Raw genomic sequence first — 11,770 nt, 5'->3', positions numbered from 1 at the left:
CTACACTAGAAGGGTCAACTTTGATCAAAGGTTGGACCAAGTCCTCATGGACATATGTATGGAAGGAGCTCAATGGAAAAGAGACTCAAGAGGCAAACCGGTTCAATTGAGAAGACCGGACCTTAAGCCTGTAGCTAGAGGTTGGTTGGAGTTCATCCAACGCTCTATCGTTCCTACCAGCAGCCGATCCGAAGTAACTGTGGATGGGGCCATCATGATCCATAGTATCATGATTGGGGAGGAAGTTGAAGTTCATGAGATTATACCTCAAGAACTCTACAAGGTGGCTGGCAAGTCCTCCACTTTGGCAAGGTTAACCTTTCCTCACTTCATTTGTCACCTCTGCAATCCAGTTGGAATTGACATAGAGGAAGACATCCTCATTGATGAGGACATGCCCATCACTAAGAAAAGAATGGAGCAAACAAGAGATCCCACTCATGGACCTCAACAAGAGCATGAGGAAATTCCTCATCATGAAATCCCTGAGATGCCTCAAGGGATGCACTTACCTCCACAAAACTATTGGGAGCAGATTAACACCTCCCTAGAAGAATTAAGTTCCAACATTGGACAACTAAGGGTGGAGCACCAAGAGCATTCCATCCTCCTCCATGAAATTAGAGAAGATCAAAGAGCTATGAGGGATGAGCAACAAAGGCAAGGAAGAGACATAGAAGAGCTCAAGAGCACCATTGGTTCTTCAAGAGGAAGAAGACGCCACCCTCACTAAGGTGGACCCGTTCCTTAATCTCCTTGTCTATTTATTTATTTTTCTGTTTTCATTCTCTATGCTTTATGTTTATTTATGTTTGTGTCTTTATTACATGATCATTAATGTCTAGTGTCTATGCCTTAAAGCTATGAATGTCCTATGAATCCATCACCTCTCATAAATGAAAAATGTTTTTAATCACAAAAGAACAAGAAGTACATGATTTCGAATTCATCCTTGAAATTAGTTTAATTATTTTGATGTGGTGGCAATACTTTTTGTTTTCTGAATGAATGCTTGAACAGTGCATATTTTTGATATTGTTGTTCATGAATGTTAAAATTGTTGGCTCTTGAAAGAATAATAAAAAAGGAGAAATGTTATTGATAATCTGAAAAATTATAAAATTTATTCTTGAAGCAAGAAAAAGCAGTGAAGAACAAGGCTTGCGAAAAAAAAGTGGCAAAAATAAAAGAAAAAAAAGAAAAAGCAAGCAGAAAAAGCCAAGAGCTCTTTAAACCAAAAGGCAAGAGCAAAAAGTCAATAACCCTTTAAACCAAAAGGCAAGGGTAAAAGGATCCAAGGCTTTGAGCATTAATGGATAGGAGGGCTTAAAGGAATAAAATCCTGGCCTAAGCGGCTAAACCAAGCTGTCCCTAACCATATGCTTGTGGCGTGAAGGTGTCAAGCTAAAAGCTTGAGACTGAGCGGTTAAAGTCATGATCCAAAGCAAAAGGAGTGTGCTTAAGAACCCTGGACACCTCTAATTGGGGACTCTAGCAAAGCTGAGTCACAATCTGAAAAGGTTCACCCAGTTATGTGTCTGTGGCATTTATGTATTCGGTGATAATACTGGAACACAAAGTGCTTAGGGCCACGACCAAGACTCATAAAGTAGCTGTGTTCAAGAATCAATAAACTGAACTAGGAAAACCAATAACACTATCTAAATTTTTAGTTCCTATAGATGCTAATCATTCTGAACTTCAAAGGATAAAGTGAGATGCCAAAACTGTTTAGAGGCAAAAAGCTACTAGTCCCGCTCATCTAATTGGAGCTAAGTTTCATTGATATTTTAGAATTTATAGTATATTATCTTCTTTTTATCCTAATTTATTTTCCGTTGCTTGGGGACAAGCAACAATTTAAGTTTGGTGTTGTGATGAGCGGATAATTTATACGCTTTTTGGTATTGTTTTCTGGTAGTTTTTAGTATGATTTAGTCAATTTTTATTATATTTTTATTAGTTTTTAAATAAAAAGAATATTTCTGGACTTTACTATGACTTTGTGTGTTTTTCTGTGATTTCAGGTATTTTCTGGCTGAAATTGAGGGACCTGAGCAAAAATCTGATTCAGAGGCTGAAAAAGGACTGTAGATGCTGTTGGATTCTGACCTCCCTGCACTCGAAATAGATTTTCTGGAGCTCCAAAAACCTAATTGGCGCGTTCTCAAATGCTTTGGAAAGTAGACATCCAGGGCTTTTCAGAAATATTTAATAGTCCATACTTTGCCCGAGTTTTGATGTCACAAACGGGCGTTCAAACGCCAACTTCCTGCCCTATTATGAAGTCAAACGCCAGAAACAGGTTGCAAACCAGAGTTAAACGCCAGAAACAGGCTGCAACCTGGCGTTTAACTCCAAGAGAAGTCTCTATATGTGTAAAGCTCAATGCTCAGCCCAAGCACACACCAAGTGGGCCCCGGAAGTGGATTTCTGCACTCTCTGCACTTAGTTACTTATTTTCAGTAAACCCTAGTTACTTGTTTAGTATAAAAACTACTTTTAGAGATTTATCGCACGGCCATGCCTAGACCTTTCACTTATGTATTTTCAACGGTGGAGTTTCTACACCCCATAGATTAAGGTGTGGAGCTCTGCTGTTCCTCGTGAATTAATGCAAAGTACTATTGTATTTCTATTCAATTCAAGCTTATTCTTATTCTAAGATATTCATTCGCACACAAGAACATGATGAGTGTAATGATTATGTGACACTCATCACCATTCTCACCTATGAACGCGTGCCTGACAACCACTTCCGTTCTACATGAAAACAAGCTTGAATGCATATCTCTTAGGCTCTTGGTTCATGATCAGAGTCTTCGTGGTATAGGCTAGAATTATTGGCAGCCATTCCTGAGATCCGGAAAGTCTAAACCTTGTCTGTGGTATTCCAGGTAGGATCTGGGAAGGGATGACTGTGACGAGCTTCAAACTCGCGATTGTTGGGCGTAGTGACAGACGCAAAAGGATCAATGGATCCTATTCCAGTATGAGTGAGAACCGACAGATGATTAACCATGCGGTGACAGCGCATTTGGACCATTTTCACTGAGAGGACGGACGGTAGCCATTGACAACGGTGATCCCCAACATACAGCTTTTCATAGAAAGGAGTATGAATGATTGAATGAAGGCAGTAGGAAAGCAGAGATTCAGAAGGAGTAAAGCATCTCCACACGCTTATCTGAAATTCTCACCAATGAATTACATAAGTATCTCTATCTTATTTTATATTTTATTTATGTTTTAATTATCAAAACTTCATAACCATTTGAATCTGGCTGACTGAGATTTACAAGATGACCATAGCTTGCTTCAAGCCGACAATCTCCGTGGGATCGACTCTTACTAACATAAGGTTTATTACTTGGACGACCCAGTGCACTTGCTGGTTAGTTGTGCGGAGTTGTGAAAAGGAGTTGAGATTACAATCGTGCGTACCAAGTTTTTGGCGTCGTTGAGATCACAATTTCGTGCACCACACCACCAAGAGCCTCATCATCAAAGAAGAGAAAGACCAAGGAACTAACCTCCAGATCCTCAAGCTTCAATGAATACAAGTTTCTCTCATCATTCAACCAAAACCAATTTTATGGTTGGGTGAGTGAGAGGCAAATCATCATTTTGGAGGTAGGCTTCCAACTTGGAAGGAATGAGCATCTAGAAATCAATAGGGATATCAACAATAGAGGATGGGCACTCTTGTTCAACCCACCAAGGAAGGTGGTGGAGAGCTTGGTTAGAGAATTCTATGCCAATGTAGTGCCACAACCAGGGCAACCCTATGGTTATCTGAGTTATGTTAGGGGGAAAGCCATTGACTATAGCCCCTCCAATATAGATAGGATGTTGATGGTGAAGCAAACAAACTCCACCCGGAGCTATGAAGAGAGGATAAAGCAACAAGACCCAGGATTTGATGAGAACCTCAACAAAATATGTGTACTGAATGTGTAGTGGATTAATGACAAAGATGGGAGACCCAACCAACTAAGGAGAAGAGATTTAAGCCCCCAAGCTAGAGGGTGGCTGGATTTTGCAAGAAGGTCTCTCAACCCAACATCCAACACTTCTGAGGTGATGGTGCACGAAATTGTGATCTCCAGGCTCGAACAAATCCTGGTAATGGCTCCAAAGCTTGGTGCTCTGATCTTAATTCATAATTGTCACAACTTCGATACAACTAACCAGCAAGTGCACTGGGTCGTCCAAGTAATACCTTACGTGAGTAAGGGTCGAATCCCACGGAGATTGTTGGTATGAAGCAAGCTATGGTCACCTTGTAAATCTCAGTTAGGCAGATATAAATTGATAATGGAGTTTTTGAATAATAATTAATAAAATAGGGATAGAGGCACTTATGTAATTCATTGGTGAGAATTTCAGATAAGCGAATGGAGATGCTTTTCGTTCCTCTGAACCTCTGCTTTCCTGCTATCTTCATCCAGTCAGTCTTACTCCTTTCCATGGCTGGCTTTATGCAAGGGCATCACCGTTGTCAGTGGCTACATCCCCTCCTCTCAGTGAAAGATATGCTCACATGCTCTGTCACAGCACGGCCAATCATCTGTCGGTTCTCGATCATGCTGGAATAGGATTCACCCTCCTTTTGCGTCTGTCACTAACGCCCAGCACTCGCGAGTTTGAAGCTCGTCACAGTCATTCAATCATTGAATCCTACTCAGAATACCACAGACAAGGTTTAGACCTTCCGGATTCTCTTGAATGCCGCCATCATTCTAGCTTACGACACGAAGATTCTGGTTAGGAGATCTAAGAGATATTCATTCTAGCTTTATTCATGTAGAACGGAAGTGTTTGTCAGGCACGCGTTCATAAGGGAGAAGGATGATGAGCGTCACACATAATCATCACCTTCATCACGTTCTTGGGTGCGAATGGATATCTTAGAAGAGAAATAAGAAGAATTGAATAGAAAACAGTAGTACTTTGCATTAATCTTTGAGGAACAGCAGAGCTCCACACCTTAATCTATGGAGTGTAGAAACTCTACCGTTGAAAATACATAAGTGAAAGGTCCAGGCATGGCCGAGATGGCCAGCCCCCTAAAATGTGATCAAAGGATCATAAGGTAATCCAAAGATGCCTAATACAATAGTAAGAGGTCCTATTTATAATAAACTAGCTACTAGGGTTTACATGAGTAAGTATTTGATGTATAAATCCACTTCCGGGGCCCACTTGGTGTGTGTTTGGGCTGAGCTTAAGTGTTGCACGTGTAGAGGCCATTTTGGAGTTGAACGCCAGTTTTTGTGCCAGTTTGGGCGTTCAACTCTGGTTTTGGATCCTTTTCTGGCGCTGGACGCCAGATTTGGGTAGAAAGCTGGCGTTGAACGCCAGTTTACGTCGTCCATTCTTGGCCAAAGTATGGACTATTATATATTGCTGGAAAGCCCTGGATGTCTACTTTCCAACGCAATTGGAAGCGTGCCATTTCGAGTTTTGTAGCTCCAGAAAATCCACTTTGAGTGCAGGGAGGTCAGAATCCAACAGCATCAGCAGTCCTTTTTCAACCTCTGAATCTGATTTTTGCTCAAGTCCCTCAATTTCAACCAGAAAATACCTGAAATCACAGAAAAACACACAAACTCATAGTAAAGTCCAGAAATGTGAATTTAACACAAAATCTATTAAAAACATCCCTAAAAGTAACTAGATCCTACTAAAAACATACTAAAAACAATGTCAAAAAGCGTATAAATTATCCGCTCATCACAACACCAAACTTAAATTGTTGCTTGTCCCCAAGCAACTGAAAATCAAAATAGGATAAAAAGAATAGAATATACTATAAATTCCAAACTATCAATGAAACAGAGCTTCAATCATATGAGCGGGACTTATAGCTTTTTGCCTCTTGAATAGTTTTGGCATCTCACTTTATCCATTGAGGTTCAGAATGATTGGCATCTATAGGAACTCAGAGTTCAGATAGTGTTATTGATTCTCCTAGTTCAGTATGATGATTCTTGAACACAGCTATTTTATGAGTCTTGGCCGTGGCCCTAAGCACTTTGTTTTTCAGTATTACCACCGGATACATAAATGCCACAGACACATAATTGGGTGAACCTTTTCAGATTGTGACTCAGCTTTGCTAAAGTCCCCAATTAGAGGTGTCCAGGGTTCTTAAGCACACTCTTTTTTTTGCTTTGGACCTTGACTTTAACCGCTCAGTCTCAAGTTTTCACTTGACACCTACACGCCACAAGCACATGGTTAGGGACAACTTGGTTTAGCCGCTTAGACCAGGATTTTATTCCTTTAGGCCCTCCTATCCACTGATGCTCAAAGCCTTGGGATCCTTTTTATTTGCCCTTGCCTTTTGGTTTTAAGGGTTATTGGCTTTTTGCTCTTGCCTCTTGGTTTTAAGAGCTTTTGGCTTTTTCTGCTTGCTTTTTCTTTCTATTTTTTTTTTCGCCTATTTTTTTTTTTTCTGCAAGCTTTGCTCTTTGCTGCTTTTTCTTGCTTCAAGAATCATTTTTATGATTTTTCAGATTATCAAATAACATGTCTCCTAGTCATCATTCTTTCAAGAGCCAACATATTTAACATTCTTAAACAACAACTTCAAAAGACATATGCACTGTTCAAGCATACATTCAGAAAACAAGAAGCATTATCACCACATCAATACAATTAAACTAAGTTCAAGGATAAATTCAAAACTCATGTACTTCTTGTTCTTTTGAATTAAAACAGTTTTTATTTTAAGAGAGGTGATGGATTCATAGGACATTCATAACTTTAAGACAGAGTTACTAACTACTAATGATCATGTAATGAAGACACAAACATAGATAAGCACATAACATAGAAAATGAAAAACAGAGAAAGTAAGAACAAGGAATGAGTCCACCTTAGTGATGTCCTTGAGCTCTTCTATGTCTCTTCCTTGCCTTGGCTGCTCCTCCTTCATTGCTTTTAGATCTTTTCTGATTTCATGAAGGATGATGGAGTGCTCTTGATGTTCCACCCTTAGTTGCTTCCAATAATTGTGTGGAAGAAAATGTATCCCCTGAGGTATCTCAGGGATCTCTTGATTTGCAGTCAAATGTTCTACCACTGAGCTATAGACCCTTGATGGAAGCTTTTGTCTTCCCTTTCCTCTTTCTAGAGGTTTCTCTGGCCTTAGGTGCCATCAATGGTTATGGAAAAAACAAAAGAGCTATGCTTTTACCACACCAAACTTAGAATGTTGCTCGCCCTCGAGCAAAAGAAGAAAGAATAGAAGAAGAAGAAGAGGATATGGAGGAGATGGATGGAGGAGATGGATGGAGGTGTGTATTCGGCCATATGGGTGGGATTGGGTGGGAGAGAGATGTTGAATTTTGAAGGTAGTGGTTGTATGGATGTGAGTGGTAAATGGAAAAAAAGAAGGGATGATCATGAATGGAAAGAGAGATGATGAGGTAGGTGAGGATCCTGTGGGGTCCACAGATCTTGAGGTGTCAAGGCATTTACATCCCTGCACCAATTTAGGCATGCAAAATGCCCTTGCACACAACTCTGGGCGTTCAGCGCCAGGTTGGTGCCCATTTTGGGCGTTCAACACCCCTTTGCTGCCATTTCTGGCGTTGAACGCCAGAACCATGCTTGTTCTGGGCGTTCAGCGCCAGGATGCTCCCATTCTGGGCGTTCAGCGCCAGAACTATGCTCTGTTCTGGCGTTTGAACGCCAGACAGATGCTCCTCCAGGGTGTGATTTTTCTTCTGCTATTTTTGATTCCGTTTTCAATTTTTATATTTATTTTGTGACTCCACATGATCATGAACCTAAGAAAACATGAAAAACAATAAAAATAAGAATTAGATAAACATTGGGTTGCCTCCCAACAAGCGCTTCTTTAATGTCAATAGCTTGACAGTGAGCTCTCATGGAGCCTCACAGATGTGCAGAGCTTTGTTGAGACTCTCCAACACCAAACTTAGAGTTTGGATATGGGAGTTCAACACCAAACTTAGAGTTTGGTTGTGGCCTCCCAACACCAAACTTAGAGTTTGACTGTGGGGGCTCTAGTTGACTCTGCTTGGAGAGAAGCTTTTTCTGCTTCCTCCCCATGGTTGCAGAGGGAGATCCTTGAGTTTTAAACACAAGGGAGTTCTCATTCCATTGAAGGAATATTTCACCTCTGTCAACATCAATCACAGCTCTTGCTATGGCCAGGAAAGGTCTTCCTAGGATGATGGATTCATCCTTTTCCTTTCCAGTATCCAGGACTATGAAATCAGCAGGGATGTAAAGGCCTTCAACCTTTACTAACACGTCCTCTACTTGTCCATAAGCTTGTTTTCTAGAGCTGTCTGCCATCTCTAATGAGATTTTAGCAGCTTGCACCCCATAGATTCCCAGTTTCTCTATTACAGAGAGGGGCATGAGGTTTATTCCTGAACCAAGGTCACACAGAGCCTTAAAGATCATGGTGCCTATGGTACAGGGTATTATGAACTTTTCAGGATCCTGTCTCTTCTGAGGCAATGTCAGTTGATCCAGATCACTTAGTTCATTGATGAACAAGGGAGGTTCAACTTCCCAAGTATCAATGCCAAATAATTTGGCATTTAGCTTCATGATTGCACCAAGAAACTTGGCAGTTTTCTCTTCAGTAACATCCTCATTCTCTTCAGAAGAGGAATACTCATCAGAGCTCATGAAGGGCATAAGGAGGTTCAATGGGATCTCTATGGTCTCTAGATGGGCCCCAGAGTCCTTTGGTTCCTTAGAGGGAAGCTCCTTATTGATCACTGGACGTCCCAGGAGGTCTTCCTCCTTGGGATTCACGTCCTCTCCTCTCCTCACAGGTTCGGCCATGGCGCTTATGTCAATGGCCTTGCACTCTCCTTTTGGGTTCTCTTCTGTATTGCTTGGGAGAGTACTAGGAGGGATTTCAGTGATCCTTTTACTCAACTGGCCCACTTGTGCTTCCAGATTTCTAATGGAAAATCTTGTTTCATTCATGAAACTTACAGTGGCCTTAGATAGATCAGAGACTAGATTTGCTAAATTAGAAGCATTTTGTTCAGAGTTCTCTGTCTGTTGCTGAGTGGATGATGGAAAAGGCTTGCTATTGCTAAACCTGTTTCTTCCACCATTATTAAAGCCTTGTTGGGGCTTTTGATCCTTCCATGAGAAATTTGGATGATTTCTCCATGTTGAGTTATAGGTATTTCCATAAGGTTCACCTAAGTAATTTAACTCTGCTATTGCAGGGTTCTCAGGATCATAGGCTTCTTCTTCAGAAGATGCCTCTTGAGTACTGTTGGATGCAGCTTGCATTCCATGCAGACTCTGAGAAATCATATTGACTTGCTGAGTCAATATTTTGTTCTGAGCCAATATGGCATTCAGAGTATCAACTTCAAGAACTCCCTTCTTCATAGGCGTCCCATTGTTCACAGGATTCCTTTCAGAAGTGTACATGAACTGGTTATTAGCAACCATGTCAATGAGTTCTTGAGCTTCTGCAGGCGTTTTCTTTAGGTGAATGGATCCACCTATAGAAGTGTCCAATGACATCTTTGATAGCTCAGATAAACCATCATAGAATATATCCAGGATGGTCCATTCTGAAAGCATGTCAGAAGGACACTTTTTGGTCAACTGTTTGTATCTTTCCCAAGCTTCATAGAGGGATTCACCTTCTTTCTGTCTGAAGGTTTGAACATCAGCTCTAAGCTTGCTCAGCTTTTGAGGAGGAAAGTACTTGGCTAAGAAAGTCGTGACCAGCTTATCCCAAGAGTTCAGGCTGTCTTTGGGTTGAGAATCCAACCATAATCTAGCTCTGTCTCTTACAGCAAAAGGGAAAAGCATGAGCCTGTAGACTTCAGGATCTACTCCATTAGTCTTAACAGTATCACATATCTGCAAGAATTCAGTTAAGAACTGAAAAGGATCTTCAGATGGAAGTCCATGAAACTTGCAGTTCTGCTGCATCAGAGAAACTAACTGAGGTTTCAGCTCAAAATTGTTTGCTCCAATGGCAGGAATGGAGATGCTTCTTCCATGTAAATTGGAATTAGGTGCAGTAAAGTCACCAAGCATCTTCCTTACATTATTATTATTTTCGGTTGCCATCTCCTTTTCCTGTTTGAAAATTTCTGAAAGGTTATCTCTGGATTGTTGTATTTTGGCTTCTCTTAATTTTCTCTTCAGAGTCCTTTCAGGTTCTGGATCTGCTTCCACAAGAATGTTCTTATCCTTGCTCCTGCTCATATGACAAAGAAGAAGGCACAGAAAAATAATAATAATAATGGAGATCCTTTATACCACAGTATAGGGATTCCTGTGTGAGTGGAAGAAGAGGGGGAGACAAAGAATGTAATATAATGGAAGAAACACAACTGTGAGGATGGAAGAGAGGTGAGATGAGATGTTAGGATATGAATGAATAAATAGAATGAGATGGGGGAGGGATAATTTTCGAAAATTATTTTGAAAAAGAGTTAGTGATTTTCGAAAATGGTTTTTGAAAAATGTTAGTAATTTTTCAAAAATTTTTGAAATCAAAAATGAAAAATAGAAATAATTAGTTAATTAAAAAGAAATTTTTGAAAAAGAGGGAAGATATTTTCGAAAATGAGAGAGAGAGAGTTAGTTAGGTGGTTTTGAAAAAGTTAAGAAACAAACAAAAAGTTAGTTAGTTAGTTGAAACAAATTTTGAAAAGATAAGAAGTTAGGAAGTTAGAAAAGATATTTGAAAAGATATTTTTGAAAAAGATAAGATAAGAAGATATTTTTGAAAAGATATGATTGAAATTAGTTTTTGAAAAAAGAGTTGATTTTTAAAATCACAATTAATGACTTGATTCACAAGAAATCACAAGATATGATTCTAGAACTCAAAGTTTGAATCTTTCTTAACAAGCAAGTAACAAACTTCAAATTTTTGAATCAAAACATTAATTGATTATGTTATTTTCGAAAATTTAATTTAAAAATAAGAAAAAGATTTTTGAAAAATATTTTTAGAATTTTCGAAAATAACTAAGAAATTTGAAAAAGATTTGATTTTTGAAAAAGATTTTGAAAAAGATAAGATTTTCAAATTGAAAATTTGATTTGACTCATGAGAAACAACTTGATTTTAAAAATTTTTGAAAAAGTCAACTCAAATTTTCGAATTTGATGAGAGAAAAAGGGAAAGATATTTTTTTGATTTTTTGAATTTTTATGAAAACATGAAAAATATGCAATGCATGAAATTTTTTAGATCAAAACATGAATGTATGCAAGAATGCCATGAATGTCAAGATGAACACCAAGAACACTATGAAGATCATGATGAACATCAAGAACATATTTTTGAAAAATTTTTAATGCAAAGAAAACATGCAAGACACCAAACTTAGAATTCTTTAATGCTTAGACACTAAGAATTCAAGAATGCATATGATAAACATGAAAAGACAAAAAACAAAAAATCATCAAGATCAAACAAGAAGACTTACCAAGAACAACTTGAAGATCGTGAAGAACACCATGAATGCATGAAATTTTCGAAAAAATGCAAGATGCATATGCAATTGACACCAAACTTATAATGTGACTCAAGACTCAAACAAGAAACAGAAAATATTTTTGATTTTTATGATTTTCTAATTTTTTTGGATTTTTATTTTATATTTTTCGAAAATTATATGAAAAAGAAAATTAAGGATTCCAAAATTTTTAATATGAATTCCAGGAATCTTGCCATGTTAGTCTAAAGCTTCAGTCCAGGAATTTAGACATGGCTCACTAGCCAGCC

General features: G+C 38.9%; 1 non-coding gene across 1 annotated transcript; it reads left to right on the top strand.

Annotated features, from left to right (window-relative positions):
- Positions 1-9,594: 9,594 nt before the first annotated feature.
- Positions 9,595-9,702, top strand: LOC148564690 (small nucleolar RNA R71). Its single transcript, XR_015884190.1, has one exon. It is a non-coding gene; the product is annotated as a small nucleolar RNA R71 (small nucleolar RNA).
- The last annotated feature ends 2,068 nt before the right edge of the window (positions 9,703-11,770 follow it).

This window comes from Arachis ipaensis, chromosome B5, assembly GCF_059453495.1.
Source record: "Arachis ipaensis isolate K30076 ecotype BB chromosome B5, ASM5945349v1, whole genome shotgun sequence".
Lineage (NCBI taxonomy): Eukaryota > Viridiplantae > Streptophyta > Magnoliopsida > Fabales > Fabaceae > Arachis > Arachis ipaensis.
Note: the sequence above shows the minus strand (reverse complement) of the source record. Positions and strands in the feature narration are given on the sequence as shown.